The sequence below is a fragment of the Toxorhynchites rutilus genome, chromosome 3 (genome assembly GCF_029784135.1).
Source record: "Toxorhynchites rutilus septentrionalis strain SRP chromosome 3, ASM2978413v1, whole genome shotgun sequence".
NCBI lineage: Eukaryota > Metazoa > Arthropoda > Insecta > Diptera > Culicidae > Toxorhynchites > Toxorhynchites rutilus.
The window spans coordinates 166821007-166839157 of NC_073746.1; positions in this window are offsets into that span (position 1 = coordinate 166821007).

An 18151-nucleotide genomic window follows, 5' to 3' on the forward strand; every position below is an offset into this window, starting at 1 on the left:
GAAGATTGGCTTGCTGTTTGCCGCTTTTGAATCTTGTTCACCAGGAGGAAGGGGAAAAGGTCAGGTGAGCCCGATGACCACATTCTAAGACGGGTCCGAACAGCCAGAAAGATCAAAAAAAAATTTTGACTAGCGATGAGCAATAAAATGAATATAAAATTTCTAACCATTTTTGTAGAATGAAGCATTAATTTTGGAAAAAAACGAAGAAACTTACCGGTACTTCTATTAGTCTATTTATAATAATCTTCAGTACACCTCTAAAACAAGGTGTTCATGCGCATCACTTGCAGAGCGCGATTTAAGTAATACTCCTTCAGAGTACCCCCGTAAAAGCTACTTTTTTGTAGTGTGATTTGTACTAATAGTAGTACCAATAGAAGGTAGTAGTCTTCTCTTGGTACTACTATTAGGACAAAGCTCTCTACACAAAGTCACAATAAGTTCGCCAGCCACGTCGGTCCAAATCGCCATAGAGTTCAATCGCGATCAAGATAAATCATAGAGGCGAATGAACTGCAAAGTTTAAAGCCTCTTAAAAACAAAGAAAGAAGAAGAAGATAAATCAACCGAATGGAATTAAAGGACCTGGTCGGGTATGGAAGGAAAAAGTGTCCCCAAATCAAACCACCCGCTCTATGGAAAATATTGTATAGGGTAATAAATAAGAAATTTTGGCTATTTTTTTTCAATCCCCATGAATTTCAGCATATGATCTGTAGTAAAAAACGTACTTTTCAATGTTTTTCACGCCATTCTCGGTAGCTTCGAGATAAAAATTTGAAAAAATACGGGAAGTGCACCTCACTATGGTGTATCGAGGAATATTATTATGAAAAAATTTCATCAAAAATTTAAGTACTAAAAAAAAATTTGTTTGGAAAATTTAGAGATACACTACTACTCTAGTTCGTGTTTAAATTAATTTCTACGTCTTTTCTATATATCTGTGACTTTTTTCAGAATTTTAACAGTGTTGCACGATACAAAAAATATATTTATGAAATTTTGATTTTTTTTTAGAATTTTGTGACTTTGTACTGGTGTAATTTCTATTTAAATATGTTCATATGTAATTTTTAAATTGTGACTTTTTTTCAGAAAATCCCGTAAATATCCAATTGTTTAAAAAAAACTATTATATTCATTTTTTAATATTTTGTTAATATCCTAAATTCTACACAGCGCGGACTCGATTATATACAGTCTTCGATTACGTTTCACTGTATGTAATCGAATCCTGTATATAATCGAGTCAAAAAAATTTTTTTTTCATTTGTTTTTTTTAAATACATTATATATGTTTCGTTTTTTGAATATAAAAGAAGAATTTAATTTTTGATTCATCCCCTTGAAGTCAGAAAACACCTTTCTCAAATGAAAAAAAATAATTTATCCAGAACCTCTCAGGAGGTGATTATATTTCAAGAAAAGAAATTCTTTCTACACATATGTTCGAATTTAACCTAAGAGAGAGTTATAGAATTTTTTTTTCTGTTTCGGACTTTGTTGCCTCAAACTGGCTCTACATTAAAACGTACGCTACGGAAGACGATTTTGTGGCTTCCATTTTGAAGATGAGAAAATTTAGTACAGGATATAGGAGTGGAACATCTGAAGTAATGGATGTTAATTTCATTTCGGAAGTGAAAACTTTAAAGTTGGTAATTTTTAATATGTTATTACTAATTTTATTCTAAAAATGCAAATTAAACTTGATTGTTTCTATCAATAAAATTAAAGCTCTCTAACCGTTCTACAATTTGTTCTTTGACACCCAACTTATATCTTTTTTAATTTCGCTGCAATATCGATATAAACAATTCCTGGTGAAAATTCAAACAAAATCTTCAAAAGTCACGAGTTTTACCACACTGTACAAATACTAGCCATTTAAATTTCACTTTAACGTTGAAAGGTTACATTTTAGCTTGAAATAAGTCGTATTTGAAATCCAGAAAAAAAAATTTCAAACTGTATATAATCGAGTCCCAAATTGTATATAAGGTACACCGGGGCAAGTTGAAACGATTTTTTCGAAGTTCGACTTGAAAGTTATATTAAAAAATCACTAAATCACTAAATCGAAATCTGTCTGCAGCATATACAAGGTATAACAGATGTCTTTCGATAAAAAATAGGGATTCACACTGGATGTTTCGAAAAAATATCAATTTTTAAAATGTTTAGTTTTCACATCCAATGTTTCAACTTGTCCTGAGAGCGGGGTAAGTTGAAACGCGAACTATCATGAGTTTATTGTGCGGTTTTACTTCTCAAAGTGATTTATAAAACACTAAATTGAAGGAATTACATACAAACAATTGTAAAAAGGGGTTTTGGTACACGTGAGATGTGGAGGAGTAGTCTGATATACGCAAAATGGAAACTACATACTAGGAATTAATATACGAAACAATAACATCAGGAATACTTTCATGTCAAAGTAGAGTCACTTGAAACGGCCACTAATAAGGTTTATGGGATCATTCAAATATTCAAATATTACTTAACGCACTCAAAAAGGAAGGAGGAGATGGCTTGTGGAAATAAATCCAACTAAATCTAAACATTTTTATGCAAATGAGCATTGGAGGTTTTAGGGTGCAATAAATGTTTTTATGGTGGTTAGATACTCCACTGCCTCTCTTAGGGGGGGGGGGGGGGGTGGTGTCTGCCATACAATTGAAACACAAATTTCTGTATTACACGAGAAATAATCAAGGAAATGAAACCAAATTACGCATATTGAGATTTTAGGATGCAATAAATGTTTCTACGATGGTTAGACTCTCCACGCCCCTCTCTAAGGGGAGGCTGCCATACAAATGACACAAATTACATTACACCCAAACACAAACTTCTGCGTAACTCGAGAACTAATCAAGCACAATTTGGGATGTGAGGGATTTTGGGTATGAGAAATGTTTCTATAATGGTATGACACCCCTCCCTTCTCTGGAATAGAGAGGGGTTCCCATTAAAATATCACACATATTTAAACCAAAAATATTCCAATATTCAATATTGAAATAATATATATTTTGAAGGCGATAATATAAATTCAGAGGATAAATAATGTATTTTCTTCAAAAACAAAAATTCCCGGTATAAATTTGACATATTTAGTGAATATAGAGTTCTGAAATGTGAAAACTCGAAACATTGAATATTTCCAATTGTGATAGTAGAGCGGTGAAAATTGTGTGATAATGTGAACATTTAAAATAACAAAATTTGTAAAAAAATAATACTTCATTATTTTCCACAATCTGACCAAAAAAGTCACTGATAGGGGGTATTCACTTGAAGTCAGGTCCGGGCTGCTTCCGCATCTTTGCCAAAAGACTGGGGAGAAGTAACGGCAGCTTGCAGTAAATCAATTATTTGAAAATGTTTTCCTAATTTTCACCGTCTGCATTCTTTTATTTTTATGAAATCGATGATTATTAAAATCGTAAATTTTAATCCATAAGACTAAACATATAATATCAACATCTGTTTTATTTATAGAATTAAGGTTAATGAGAGGGATTGTTAATCGGTTTTACCGGTAATACCGGGTCATTTTTCATTACCGAATTACCGGTAATTTTACAACCAATAACCGGTATTTCGGTAATTTTGATTTTAGCACCATAAATAATTATTGCCTTTATGCCGCTTTGTAATATCGCTTGAGAATCAAAATAATATCGAAAAAACACAGCTAGCAGTGTTGCGCCGATTCTACGTCCTTCGAGCTTCAGTTCAAAAATCACTGCTCGATCTGAAGACGAGACAGAGGATAAGCTTCAGCGATGAAGAACTGACAGCGATAAAGGAATTGGTGGAAGCCTTCGAACAAGTTCTCGTCGCTGTTGAACTGCTATGCCGGAAGAACTTCACCCTTTAATTAGCTAACGTCGGATTGCAATTTATGTTAGAACAACTATCGAAGCAACCATCAGAAATTTCGAAGCAGCTATAGTGGAAGCAGTATAGGGGAAGGTTGCCCTAATCCGACCAGTCGACCTGAACCGACCACCACCCCTTGGATCTCGGGAATGGCATTACCTACCGAATTTTTAGTGATGTCAAATGAAAGGTGTATTTGGTTGCATGGTAACCTTATTCCAGCTCCCTTCATTCTAGCGTTTTGTGCTTTCAAAAAGGAAAAGTTTAATTTTTGACGTGTACGGAAAATTAGTTAAACATTCTTGTAGATGTCGAAAAATTACAAAACTATACGAATCTCATTGCTTACGGTCTGCTCGTTCAAACAAGCTATATAAATTGAATGTACTCGTTACCTGTAGTACTCGGCATGCCGTTAATTGAAAAAAGTCAGTTCTGCTTCCGTTTCCGGTTTCGGTTCCGTTTCTAATTCCGTTTCCGTTTCTGGATGTGGTTTCGGTTCCGGTTCCGTTTGTGCATGTGTTCTTTTACTACCGCCGTTTTGCTTTAAAACTTCCTTTTCTCGCCCTAGCACTTGTCTAACTTAACTTCCTCAACATCATTTGCGGCCTATTAGTGCCGTTTTCTACTAACCGGAAGCCACAATGTTCGTTTCCAAAATGACATCGGAATACGATATTCAACTTCCGCTGTTATAGTCCTTTCACCCAATACCGAATTCATTACCGAATAACCGATTATTGGAATTTTGGCACGGTAATGCAATCCCTAGTAAATGATTTTGGTTTGCCCAGTCGAAAATATGATCATGGCTTGCCCACTTTTTTGAATGCTCTGAATCATATTTCGGACAGGTTCATATTTCGGAAACTCTTTCAAAATAACTTGAAATGCTTGATACCCTGATGGTATAACTATAACATCAATAGCACAATTGATTCTTTAGAGTAATCCTTTAGTTATATCATCAGGGCATTAAGCATTTCAAGTTATTTTTAAAGAGTGTCCGAAATATGATTCAGAACGGTATTCGAATGTTTCAAAACACATGAATAAAATTGTCTTTTTCATGATTTACGGTAGTTTTATAGTAGATTTTTACGGATGTTTAACGGATTATAAAATCAATCACCATATGATTATTTGGCACGTATTCAGACCTTTTCTGAATAATAACACTTACAAATATTGTAAACATCATGCTTGCACACCATCTGTATCAGATTTACATAGCTAAACCATTAAATTATTGCATTTCGATGACCTCAATTCGGATTATGAGTTGTCCAATTCACTAATGTCGTTTTGTCCACATGATTTCTATGGCAATCGCTTGGCGCGCTGCAGTTTGTTTATGGTGTCTTTCGCGCAAAGCAGAAATAAAGTTTCTCTTTGTTGAGGGTGTTGAGGTGAACACTTTTAAAATGCCCAAGAAAAGGCAATATTCTGAACAAAGCCTAAATTATATATGGATGGATGACAGTAAACTCAAACAATGACGAATGCAACATCCACTTGAAAATTCGAATTTATTCATTCAAAAATAGTGATTTCTAAAACCAGACAAACCATGATATTTTTTTTTTTTTGACAAATTTCTCTTTGAGGAAAATCGTCAAAAAACATAAAAATTTGAATAATTTCAACGCCTTATGGTACCGTTTTGTCTCATATTCCGAACAGTCTCAAATTCCGAACACTTCATTTTTAAATGTGAATTTACAAAACTTTTATGTTATGAACAATTGAATAATGACATCATTTGCAGGTATCAATACAACCTATAATATATAATATTTAACATTTTCAAAAAAGTGATAGTCAAAATCAATGATAAAATGTTTGCGTTAGCAAATTCGGTAAAAAACAAGCATCGTTAATTTTTCAGTTTTTGTAGTTTTTTCAACTATTTTGTTTGTTGTTTTCACGTTAAGTGCTAGAAATAGTAAGAATCTACAATAAATGGATGAAATAAAATGATATTTTATGCAGAAATCTTTATTAAAAACAGGAAGTGGGTTATATCTATGGTATAACCGCAAGGGTGACGTAGGACTATCGTTGATTTAGAGATCATTTGTTTGAAGTTGAATCTAAATCCATTCTGAATAAATGAATAAATGAATATTTGGGGGACTTCGAAAACGAGAGCGTTACGGTGGAGGCACAAGGTTTTATGCATCCAATATTGTTCTGAAGAATAGTCTTCAAAGGCTTTTCTGCTAACTGCACTTGATTGACAAATATCACAAAACCAAAGGTATTATATGGATATTTTATGGATAGAAAACATTAAAATAAACTCTTTCACTTGAATGTAATTTTCAATTCCAAGGGGAACTTTCAGATTATTTTCCAGCAACGATTAGATATTTCCACATTTCCCTCGATACTGGAAGCCTACCAGTAGTTAATACTAACTCGATAACCACCTGTTAATAGCACTTTATTGAAAAATATTTGGTCAGTGTTACATGGATAGAAAACATTAAAATAAACTCTTTCACATGAATGTATTTTTAAATTCCCAGAGGAACTGGCAGATTATTTCCCAGCAATGATTAGATCTTTCCGGAACTTTCTCGATGCTGAATCACATACACGCGCGGAAAGAATTCCGCGCGTGTATGTGTCGATCCTTAGCCGTCCACCTCCTCCAGCACGTTAGGCAATGATGTTGTCTTGTCGATGTCCTCACGAAAAATGAATGCGTCTCACCACCATAATATCGCTTAAGTATGTTTTTTGTGCGTGATTGAATCGACAGAAGGTGTGGTTTACGATGGGAATTTGGAAGGCAAACTAGAGGGCGATGAACTCTCTGAGCTCGAAACTTTCGGCGACTGAGCAGTAATCGATTGCGTGCGCATACAATATTGGATACGGAAATATCCTACTGATGGAGAAGAATAATCTTCAGAAGCTTTCCTGCTAATTACACTTAGTTGAAAAATTACAAAATCAAATGTATTTGGTCGCTGTGTTATTTGGTTAGAAAACATTAAAATAAACTCTTTCACATGAATGTATTTTTAAATTCCCAGAGGAACAGGCAGATTATATTCCAGAAGTGATTAGATCTTTCCGGAACTTTCTCGATGCTGAGTGGCATCCAAACGGAAAGAATTCCGCGCGTGTATGTGTGTGTGTAGCGATGTCGTCCCGGGGAACCGTTTGTGGCATCACTCTCCTCCTGATGGATTCCCTTCTGGCCTAAGGTGCACAAACAGGCTCTTGATGACACCGTTCATCCGCGCTTTCATGATAAATGAAGAGCTTCACCACAACAGCGACAACATGCTCCAATCGTTGTTCAATTAGAACTGAGTGGATTTCCGAGCGGCGTTCGCTTATATACCGATTGGTGATTTCAATAGCCTGTTTTGAGAACAATTTTAAGGCTATTGAAACAAGTTTTTGGATCAAAAAGTAACAAGTATATAACGCGTAGACATTTTATCTTTCGAATGAAGTGTTTATCATACCATTTCGTTCAGTTGTTTAGGAGCTATTAACGCTCAAAATCTCGGTCTCCGGCGTAACGCTTTCGTTTTCGAAACTTTGATTTTACCCCCGGTATAGAAATGAAAGACGTAGTCCTACGTCAAAATAGTGTTCGGAATATGAATCAAGTTTCTACGCATCATTCAAATTGCGAACACTTCATTTTTAAATGTGAATTTACTGAACTTCAATGTTATAAATAATTGATCATTCAAAACCCTGACATTCTTTGGGTTATGGACTACATTTTAACAACATTTACAGGTATCGATACCGATATAGCGCCCTTGGTCCCGAAACCATGTAAACTATAAGAAACAAATACAATAAATAATTACATAAACAAAATCCAATTCTTTTGCGAGCATAACATTTTTCCAAAGAAGACTAGCTAATTGTCTTTAATTTGATATATCGATCATATGAATCGGTCCAGTAGTTTAGAAGTCATGATTTTTAAAAAACATTGCATTTTTGGTGTTCGGAATTTGAGACAGAAGTGTTCGGAATATGAGTCAGTGACAAAAATGGTGTTCGGAATTTGAGACAAAAGTGAATGAACATATTTTTAGTTTTTAATCATGAGTATGTATTTGTAAATCAATTTTATTGTAGTCAAATTAAAAAGAAGGCTCTATGTATCCAAGAATGGTATTTATTTAGAGATAGAGTACCATTTTAAGTAATGAGACACTGTTTGATGGCCATCAAAGCTTAAGCGTTCGGAATATGAGACAAAACGGTAGTATTAGCAACTAGAGACTTGGGGCTTCTCAACAAACCAAAGCTCGTATTGATTATATGTGATTTTCACGAAGAAGAATCGATTTGCATTTACTAGTTGCGTGAAAACACCCAAAACCGGACAAACCAAGATCATTTACCCTATCTAATTAATGTAGTTTAAAAAGTTAGAAATGCAAAAAAAAAACCTTTTCGATGGTAATTTTATCATAGTAAGATAATATGATACACTATGAGTATTTTTTAAATATTTTCTTTTCCAAGCTATTGATAGTTTCGTGAAAAAAACTACGTCTTTAGCCATAGCTTTAATAGTGAACCATATAAGGATTCAATATAAGGAAAAATTATCTAATTTTCTAATATGTAACAATATTTTTCATAGCGATAATATTTGGGGCTTTTTTTACGAATACACGAATACAATACAATAAAAATTCTAAAAAAAAAATAAATTTAGTTAAAATTGTTAAAATTATATTTATTGTTAAAATTTTCAAAAAAATCGCACATATATAGACAAGGTGCCGAATCAAATTTAAATACGTATTACAGTAGTAGTGAATCTTTAAATCCCCCAAAAATGTTTTGAAAAATTTCAAGAATGTTTGATTTGATGATTTTTTTTTGATAATATTTCTCGATACACCATCATAAGATGCACTTTCAGAATTTTTTTCATATTTTTATCTCGAAGCTATCGAGAGTGGCGTGTAAAACATTGAAAAGCACATCTTTTCCTTTGTTGAACCTCACAGGGGTTCAAAAAAATAGTCAAATTTTCCTATTCAATACCCTATACAATATTTTCCATACATTTTCCATTTGGTTTGGGGACACTTTTTACTTCCATACCCAGCCAGGCGGTTTAAATTCGAAATATTTCGAAAACGAAAGCTTGAATAAAGTTTATTACTATGAGCTTTATAATTTCAAATTACCTCAAGAAAATCCATCAACAAAAAATCCAGTGGAGGGCAAGTCTGGTACCAGCAGCTGCGGTAATTCCAGCTCCACTATCTAAATTACATAATCGAAATACGTTTATTGTTGAAATATTAGAATTTAAAAAATGTACTAAAAGTTGATTTAAATTTTTTTTTCTGGAATTTCTCCACCCTGGAAATATGATAAAACTTCAGGTATGACTTAAAGATTTCACACACTGTTCAAAACTTTGTTGTTGATTTTAATTGTTCAATCAAATGAGTAAAAAATTCTTCCTCTCGTGGGTAATACTCAGTCCCCTAAGCCAGATGCATGTTCAAAGTTTCATTCAAATAAGAGGCAATCGAATTTGTCATTTGGTTTGGAAATTCTCAAATGCTTCAATAATTACAAATATCATTGATTCCAAACGGGAAAACTTTTTTTAGAGAACATCTCGTTCCTTTTCGCCGTGCCACGTAACCCACTTACTGTGCGGTATCAGTTGCGGTTTTAACTTATTCTAGTCACGTCAGAAATTCCAAACCAACATCCATTTTCATTGAAATGAACTTTCATTGCGCACAGTCGGCCACCGTCCAAGGCATCAACCTGTGCGTTGTGGTGGCTACAAATTAGTGTTGATATACACACCAGCTGGACAATGCGCCATAGCTTCAGTCCGGATGTCTTTCGAAAAGGAAAAAAAACGCAACTGTTCCATCGCTAGCAGAGTGTGATAAAATTCATGTTTACCGGCTTTCTACTGTTAGATGTTGCATTGGATTACTGTATTTGACTATTTGTTGTCCCACGCTGGAAGAAATGTTTGTTCGTTTAACAGACATCAGCTACCAGATCAAATTTTAATCTTTTGTACACAAAATGGTTCAAGGTTAGCTCAAAACTTGCAGCATGTCAATGTTATTGGGCCAATTGACCAATAGACAGAATGATGACAGTCTGGAGCACCTCGCCACAGTACGTCACCAAATAAGTCGGTCAACGAACCCATTCCGACATCAATTGCCGGTTTAATTCCAATCAGTCCCGCTGGTCGTCCCCGAAAGTGAATGAGAGCGATTCTAACTTTGGCCTCTAAGCATTTTCATTCTTCTCTCGAGGTGGTTACCAATCACCGAAACTGCGGAGTAGCGTTGACACGTTGTCTCGGTAGGTTCTGCCCTGCCGAGCCCAAGTCACGTGTGATCATCCGTTTTGCCTCCGATCCGCTCAATTGAGTCTGACGTACAGAATTTGTTTCACTTAAACTTTGACACTTTGTGAAACTATGTTGCTGCACAAAGCGTGGATTTTTGTTGCCGACTGCGCCAGGGTATACTCATTCTCATTCACTCGGTCGTAATCAGATCAAAGCGAGAGTTTGTTCATTTATGCCTCGGATGTGTTGGTGGTACGACTAGATGATCTGGACAATGAATCGGTACAATCTGGGATTTGCACATATAAATGAGTTTGTGTAAGTGTGGTTCTAAAACATCGACAGCAAAAGAATCTCCATATGACTCAAAAAGTTTTTTAAGTCGCATCATTAGCCATGGTATGAACAAATTAGTCACGTCCTGTCCGTATGGTACCAACCTGAAGTGCACACGATGTCCAACCGAAGCAAAAACACTTTCAATTTTCATATATTGAATGAAAGCGAATTTCGCAGGTTTGGTTTGACGATTGCACGGCTCTTTGGAGCTACGATCCATATATGTCAATCGATTCATCAATCTGTCAACGAACGCTGCCGATTGATCCGTTATGGTAAGGTTACACGTTACACGTGCTGCAATCCGCCACTACCCTGGGTTTGCGAGCAGAGCCCTTCGATCACACCATCTGACGCAGTGCGTGTAGTTGATTGTTTGTTCGTCTGTTATCCCTACGCTCTGCTCTCAACTCGTATGAACTGAATTTCCCAAATGAGGCTCAACGTAAATAAGGAAATAACGCGAGCTTACGTGCTAGCTGGTCCTACGGTCATGGTAAGTAGCGAGCAATGGAACTCTCAATGCCGTAATGAAAATGATAACCGGTTCATTAAGTAGCGGGTGGTTCAATACCTACTGTGCGAATCAGTTCCAGAAGGTTTCAAGAAGCCAAAATCAGTTCCTTTTCAGATAGGAAATCAACCAGTCACGATGAACCTGGTATACCTATTTTGAATAGTGTTTTATTCTGTGCCTAATAATTCAAAATTTGACACGAATGAATGCACAAACTGCATACATAGCATACAACTCAGAAACATAGAGGAAACATAAAAATCATGACAAGAAAGACACAAAGAAATATAGTTAGACAGAAGAAACCTTTTTTAAGAAAACGTGGAACGTGAAAATAGACAACAGAAAACGAAAATAGACAACAGAAAACGAAGAAAAACGAAATTAAAACCTCTCCTAAAAACCATTTGTTATAGGAACAAATGAGGAAATCAAAATGAAATCGACAAATGACAAAACATGAGTATTTTTGATTCGAATGAAAGTGTGTATTCCGTTTGGGTTAGAGGAAATATGAGTTTTCCACAGCAATTGGGAATTTTTTGACTCAAGCGTAACTTTCGAAAAGAGCGTATCGATTTTAGTAAGAGAAATCTTTGATAATTTATATCTCAAAAACTATTAGTCGTACCGAAATAGTGTCTTAGAAAGATTAAAAGAGTATTGATGGTTGAATATGAAGAAAATGTACACTAAAAAAAAATAAGTACTCTTTTTTTTTATTTACAAAATAAAAATTCAATTTGCAATATCCAAAATATATTTTTTTAATTTTTTATACATTTTTTTCATACAAAATAGAAGTCATGCAAAAAATTTTAAAAATGGACCCAAGACGGTAAAACTATTTTTGACGAACTTTGTGGAATCGAATAACCTTTTTTATGAACATGACGGTATAACACGACAAACATATTAAAAGGGATTATTTACTATAAAAAAGACAATAAATTAGAAATATTTTTTTAAATATTTCGAGAATGGCTACATTTAGTAGGAGATTGATAATAACCTTTTTTGTTTTAAATCACATCAGAATTCATAATTTGTGGCTATAAATGATTGTTAACATACAAAAATTCGAAAATTCCTAAAAATTCGATGTTCCACAAAGTTCGTCAAAAATAGTTTTACCATCTTGGGCCCATTTTTAAAATTTTCTACATGACTTCTATTTTATATGAAAAAATTGAAAGAAATATATAAAAAAATACATATTTTTTGATATGGCAAATTAAAATTTTATTTCGTAAATAAAAAAAGAGTACTAAATAAAATAACAGTGTATATTTTTTTTCAAATTAAGCCAACAATACTCTATAACTCTTTCTAACACACTATTTCGGTACGACTAATATTTTTTGAGATATAAATTATCAAAGATTTCTCTTACTGAAATCGATACGCCCTTCTCAAAAGTTACGCTTGAGTCAAAAAATGAACCATGATGATGTATTTAGAAAAGTTGTTGGAAATTATAAGCAAATTCATAAAATTTCATGAACATGACGGTATAACACGACAATCATATTAAAAGGGATTATTTACTATAAAAAAGACAATAAATTAGAAATATTTTTTTTAAATATTAAATATTTCCACGTGGTATGTGGACGGCCCCTATGCATTTGAGAACTCTAAATAAAGGTTACATTTTTCGTAGAGTGACCCCCCTATATAGAAATCGAAGACGTAGTCCTACGCCAAAATGTTTTTTTGTATTAAACTGATGTTATCGTTTTGCTTCTGACTAACACTTCAGCACTTTTCCTGTTATCTGCTGTGTGGAGGGTGCATGCGATCCTCCTATTACATCCAATGTATTTCGCTTGCAATGCGTCTTCTCTTTTGTACATACCGTGCCTATGCGACGCAGCCCTGCCGCCCATACTTCGCTCTCTTTGAGGCTTGCTCCAGCCCTGCATCGTCCAACCCAATTACGAAGCACGAGTCCTCGGTTCTCTTCGGTATTCTGGCAGCGGTGTAGGTAAGACGTGTGCTCTGCCGCTAAAGCATAAAGCATCTCCGAAATGGCCGGTGTTTTGGTGGCTAAAATCCCACATTAGCGATACTGCAAGGAGTTAGAATTTTCTGCAGTACGGCTACTTGTGTTCGTTGCAGCAAATTGACCGGTTGGCCTATTGTTTTAGTGTGGTATTAGAGCGAAAAAGCAAAAACAAATCAAAAAAACAAATACGAGAATAAACATAGCTGTCGTCCCGGCTTAGTCATTGTGATTGTTGTGTTATCGCCGGTAGCTGGAAAAATGGTTATACACGAGTGTTTTTTTTCTCACTTTTCGTTTGTTTGTTAAATTAGGGAAAATGTAAAGTGATGTACATGTATTGTTTTTTGACGTAGAACTACGTCTTTCAGGAAGGGTGCCAAATCAGAAAACAGGTCACGTTTTTGTGAAATAAAGTAACCGTTAATAACTATTTTCACAACGAACAAATTCTGATACTTTGCACGCCAATGGAATCGGAAATTCTCTAAGATTTTACTTACTATTTGATATACTATACAGTACAACCCACTAATGCCTAAACAGATTAAATTAATGAAATCTGGAAGCATTCTAATTTTCCCATACATTTGTTCTGCCGATTTGTGTGCATTCCCGAACAGAGCTGTCAATAACGAGCAACTGACATTCGTTAATGCCCGTTTTCTGCATACTTGGTTTAAATGAGCCATCCGCGATTTGAAGCCACACCACTTCTCGTTTGGTGGTCATCGAAGCAACATGGTTACCGCAGAGGAGGAGTATGGAATAGAGTTTCTTTCCACAAGGGCCCGTCTCAGGGCTTAGAGGCGGAAACCAAAAATAGAATAAAATGAAAACACAGATGCGAGTGGGCTAGCATAACACAACGAGCGGATATCATATGGAAGAGTATCCAGAATTTTGGAATATAGATATGCACTACATTTATTCAGTGTCACAATGTTAATCACATCTCAAGCGGAATATAGGAGCAAAAGGGTTCATAGTTTGTGATCGATATCTGAGTGAGGAGAAGAAAGTCTCTTGCGAGTTGAACCATATAAACGAGAAGTGCAGATAGCTTTCGACTCTACTCGACTCATTCGAGTCAACTAAAGTAATAAAAAATTAAATAGCTAAAAATATATTACAAAAATTTCGATGCATTCTAAAATAATATCCGAAGTGATATACAAGTGAATTGAATAATAAAATTCCGCAGTTCTACGTCGAAAACTGCGGTCGTGTCCTAAATACAACCCATTACAATTTTTTTTGTATGATCGGACTTGTGGGAGGGATCGGAATCGTGCGGTGCGGTGACGACCGCGCTTGGTGTTATTAAACGCGGATTTGTAACGGATCGAGACGACCGTGCTTTAGGTGTTTATAGCGGATCGAGATGACCGCATTTTTATTCAATTTGCGGATCGAGGCGACCACGATGGTTGGAACGAATGATACAATTGCAATCGATTGGCTATATATAATGGTAAACATTGATTTGGTTACGCGAAATTTTCGTCGCGCGGGTAATGAACTGCCGCCACGAGCCACAAAGAAACCCGAGCTTATTTGTTTTATATTCGCGGTACTGGAGTTTGTGTCAGTAGAAAAATTAAAAATGGTCAGTGACACTGGCTGACGAATAGAACTGTAATATGATATAATTCGACGAGGTGGATGTACTCGCGGGCTTGAAATAAGCTCGCGCTTGAGAAAATATGAAAAATGTAAGATTTGTATCCTCCAAGCACCTTTACAGAATGTTTCAAGATTAAGGGCGCTTCAGCAGCTGAACCATAAAGCATCTCCGAAAAAATATCTGCTTCAAATAAAATCCCATGTTTCAGGACTGTTGTCGAGTTAGGAAAAATTTCGTGTTCGAGAAAGATGCTTTTCGAATGTCAAAACGATTTTTTTTTTAGAATCAGACAGCGAATATTGTTCCTCGTTCATGTTCCGTTCGATCTGGTCTGTTCTCCAGCCAGAATCTGATTATATTCCAATTATGAAGAGAGTTAATTGTCATACTCTATTATCTCTTCTCTCTTTTCTCTTTTCTCTTTCTCTTTTCTCTTTTCTCTTTTCTCTTTTCTCTTTTCTCTTTTCTCTTTTCTCTTTTCTCTTTTCTCTTTCTCTTCTCTCTTCTCTCTTCTCTCTTCTCTCTTCTCTCTTCTCTCTTCTCTCTTCTCTCTTCTCTCTTCTCTCTTCTCTCTTCTCTCTTCTCTCTTCTCTCTTCTCTCTTCTCTCTTCTCTCTTCTCTCTTCTCTCTTCTCTCTTCTCTCTTCTCTCTTCTCTCTTCTCTCTTCTCTCTTCTCTCTTCTCTCTTCTCTCTTCTCTCTTCTCTCTTCTCTCTTCTCTCTTCTCTCTTCTCTCTTCTCTCTGTTTTCTCTTCTATAGTGACTAAAAGGAGGAATGAATGATTGAGGAATACGACAAATGCAAAAGCGAGTATCTAAATGATCAATCAACCCAAGTAAAATTCGCATCTCTTGATCGGATCCTTCAATACCAACAGCTAGCCAGAATCATAAATCGTCTAGCCAGAATCATAAACTTCTTGGACAAGGGTGAGTATGAATAGATCCGTCTTAATTGCATCAATGGTGATAATAAAATATATCGTCTCCTCATTTTATGAAAAGAATAATCAAAAATAAAATCATTTGTTTCAATCATAACGCCGTCTCAGACGCATCCACAAGATATTCCGATTACACTGGTAAACGTATATTTCCTCTAGAAACGATTTTACAAAAAATGCATTTAAATTCGATTTTTGTTACTTTTTCTTAAATGATTACGATTTCACAATGTATTGTACACCCAGGTTTTTTTTACGCGGTTTTTTTACGAGGTTTTTTTTACGCGGATTTTCCAATTAACCCGGTTTTCTACGCGGATTTTCAAATTAACGCGGTTTTTTTTACGCGGTACTCGCTTAAAAAATGACCAGTGCATATCACATATCACATCTCCCCCTCAGCTCACATTTTCTCCCATGTTCCCTCAGAGCATATTACGGTAATTAGTGCTTGTAACGGAGCTTAGCGCTTAGTGCCGTACCTTATCACGAATCTTACGTGGATTTTAGATGCTTGGGGAGCTCGCCGGGCGGTACAACGGGACGTGGTTTTTACGGGAATATCTTTCCCTGTCTACTTAGCTCTGGACGGTCCTACAGTGAAACTGCACGTGCATCGGCAGCAGAGTGTCCAAATTATTAGGGAATCTTCTAGCAACAGCAGATGACCTCATTCGTGAGGAAAACCGAACTATAGCTACCAGTAACTAACGAAATTGCAGGAAAAAGCTACGGGTTTTCGGAAGCGAGCAACACTTAACTTTTCACTTCCGTTATACATAAGGATAGTCCCATTTGAACTAACTTTTCACTTCCGTTATACATAAGGATAGTCCCATTTGATATCTATCATTAGGTGACATGGTTTTTGACGTAGGACTACGTCTTTCATTTCTATACCGGGGTGTAAAATCAAAGTTTCGAAAACGAAAGCGTTACGCCGGAGACCGAGATTTTGAGCGTTAATAGCTCCTAAACAACTGAACGAAATGGTATGATAAACACTTCATTCGAAAGATAAAATGTCTACGCGTTATAAACTTGTTACTTTTTGATCCAAAAACTTGTTTCAATAGCCTTAAACATACTTTCAAAACAGGCTATTGAAATCAACAATCGGTATATAAGCGAGCGCCGCTCGGAAATCCATTCAGTTATAATTGAACAGCGATTGAGGTACCATCGCAGGAATGAATGGATGTTGCCCTAACACAGACTTCAAAACCATGGAGTCTGGGGGAACTCTGGGGAAACTGGCATTGCAAAATAGATGCAAGCAGCGAGTACTTTTGTACTCGTTTCCGCTTTTGCGAATTGGGATATTTTCCTAACACAGACTTCAAAACCATGGAGCCAGTGGAAACTGGCATTGCAAAGTAGATTCAAGCAGTGAGTACTTTCGTACACGTTTGCGCTTTTGCAAATCGGAATGTTTCCCTAACACAGACTTCAAAATCATGGAACCTGGGGATATCGGCATTGCAATATAGATGTAAGCTGCTGGTACTTGTGTACTCGTTAGCGCTTTTGCAAATTTGAATGTTTCCCTAACACAGACTTCAAAAACATGGAGCCAAGGGGAATCGGCATTTCAAAATAGATACAAGCAGAGGGTACCTTTGTACTCGTTTGCGTTTTTGCAAATCGGAATGTTTCCCTAACACAGACTTTAAAACTATGGAGCCTGGGGAAATCGGCATGGCAAAATAGATGCATCGGGTACTTTTGTACTCGTTTGCGTTTTGGCAAATCGGAATGTTTCCCTAACACAAACCATGGAGCCGGGGGAAATTGGCATTGCAATTGAGATGCAAGCTGCGAGTACTTTTGTACTCCCTTGCGTTTTTACAAACCGGAATGTGTTTTCACAACTTCATGTCGCCAACTCACTGAGCGCAGCGGCGATATCGTACCCAATGAGGAGCATTCGAAGTGCGATTATTGCTAATTGGAAGAACACAAATTATTACTAAGCCAACGGCAGTCCTACGTCAACCTTGCGGTTATATCATAGGTATAACCTATCCATAGTTTTTTTACGCGTTTTTTTTACGAGGAATTTCGAATTAACGCGGTTTTTTTTTACGAGGTACGTATCACCCACGTAAAAAAAAACCTGGGTGTAATTTCATAAATATCTGAAAATTCATTTCTCCATTCAGGTGAGTTTGTCAAACACGTCACGTTTGTCACGTTTTTTTGGAAGGGAGATCAATGATTTAGAATACGCCCTCTTTTAAAATCAGTTGTAATTTAAATTGGTCGTATGATCAGAAAATTTGTGTATTGGAGTGAAATTTCTCAACTACTTTATTCTTCTCAATGCATTGCACTTGCACTCAATTCCAGAAACTCGTCTAATATTCATCGTTGAGAACAGTATTTGCAACGCCTTCGAAGTCACGATCATTTTCGGCCAGACATTACCTAGCAAAGGGCACATTGGAAAAAGGGAAAACCCGAACGACGATAAATAGCCAAGCTTCA